This window comes from Euprymna scolopes, chromosome 33 (genome assembly GCF_053919585.1).
Source record: "Euprymna scolopes isolate OS-2025 chromosome 33, ASM5391958v1, whole genome shotgun sequence".
Lineage (NCBI taxonomy): Eukaryota > Metazoa > Mollusca > Cephalopoda > Sepiida > Sepiolidae > Euprymna > Euprymna scolopes.
In genome coordinates, this window is record NC_136514.1 from 71,500,503 (window position 1) to 71,501,954 (window position 1,452).

The window sequence follows — 1,452 nt, forward strand, 5'->3', positions numbered from 1 at the left end:
CCCACGGGACAGAGTTAGACACCAGGGTCGTTTTTTAACGCGGAGAAAAGGCACAAAAATAAAAATTGTCTCAGTCGTGAAGGATCTCTCCTCCACCGAAAGAGAACAAGAAAATGAAGTGCAGCATCTGAAGAACAGATACTACACTTTGATCTTGTCCCGATGAAATGTAACTTACGAAGAAAAAGAAATAAATGTCTTCCTGGTTTAATAGGGATCATCCCTTCCAACACCCTTTTTTCTCTACCCTCAGATCTAGTGACCATTTCATGGACTTCTAGTGAATGGTGGAGGGGAAGAAGGGAGGTGAGGGGCGTAAGAAAGAAAGGAAAGAAAATTGCGAATAACTGGGTGGAATTCCTAATCACCCTTCTAGCGAAATTATCATTATCGCTAACCATCATCAGTTTAATTATAACATATATTCTGAGTTTTGCAATTATATAAAAGTTTTAATAACAAATTTACAAATAAACCAATTAATAAATCAACATTAAATAAACAAAGTAAATAGGAATAAATTTTTAAGTGGTCAAATAAAAAAAAATAAAGAATAAAAACCGATTTTGTTTAAATAAGTTAAAACACAACTACCATTATCAGACAAACGATGCCATCCCTCCCTCTCTTTCTCCCTTTCCTTCTCTTTTTCTTTTTCTACTCTTTTTCTTCTCCTTTTCTTTCTCCCCATTCCATCAACCCCCCACTTTTTTCTTTCCTTTCTTTCTTACGCCCCTCACCCCCTTCTTCCCTACCGTTCACTATAGACACATGAAATGGTCAATAGATCTGAGTTGAATCTTTTAACAAATAGGAATACTAAATTAAATAAAAATAGGAATTTGAAACAACCCACCAAGACAGGCGGCGGGCAAACAGACAAGCTAACCTCATCCTTGTTTAAGATAACATCTACATGGCTCTAGCTTTACAACCCTTGACCTTACAAACACGATTCTCCAACACAAACAGGAAATGACTGGATGAAGACACGGTAAATAAGTGAATACACAAATAGGGAAATAAATGAACTAACAAATTCGCACCTCATCAACCGTTTGATTTGGCGATGGGTGCCAGGGACTCTGCAGAGGCATCAGATCTTGTGGGATTATTCATTCTATATACCCTCACAAGCATATTCGATACTACGGATATCGGCCTATATAGAGATGACGGACTAGCTATAATAAAAAACTCCAACAAAGTCAAGGGAGAAAACTTTAAGAAAATCATACACAAGGAAATGAAAAAATTAGGCCTAAAAGCAGACGTATCAGCTAACATAAAAATAACAAACTTCCTGGACGTCACGTTAAACTTAGATAAAAACACATATGAACCATACAAAATAAAAAGATAACGCTACTACAATTTGTAAAACAAATGCAGAAAGTATTAACAATTGTTTATTTGGATAATTTAAACGCGTAAAAAAAAACAACAATTAGG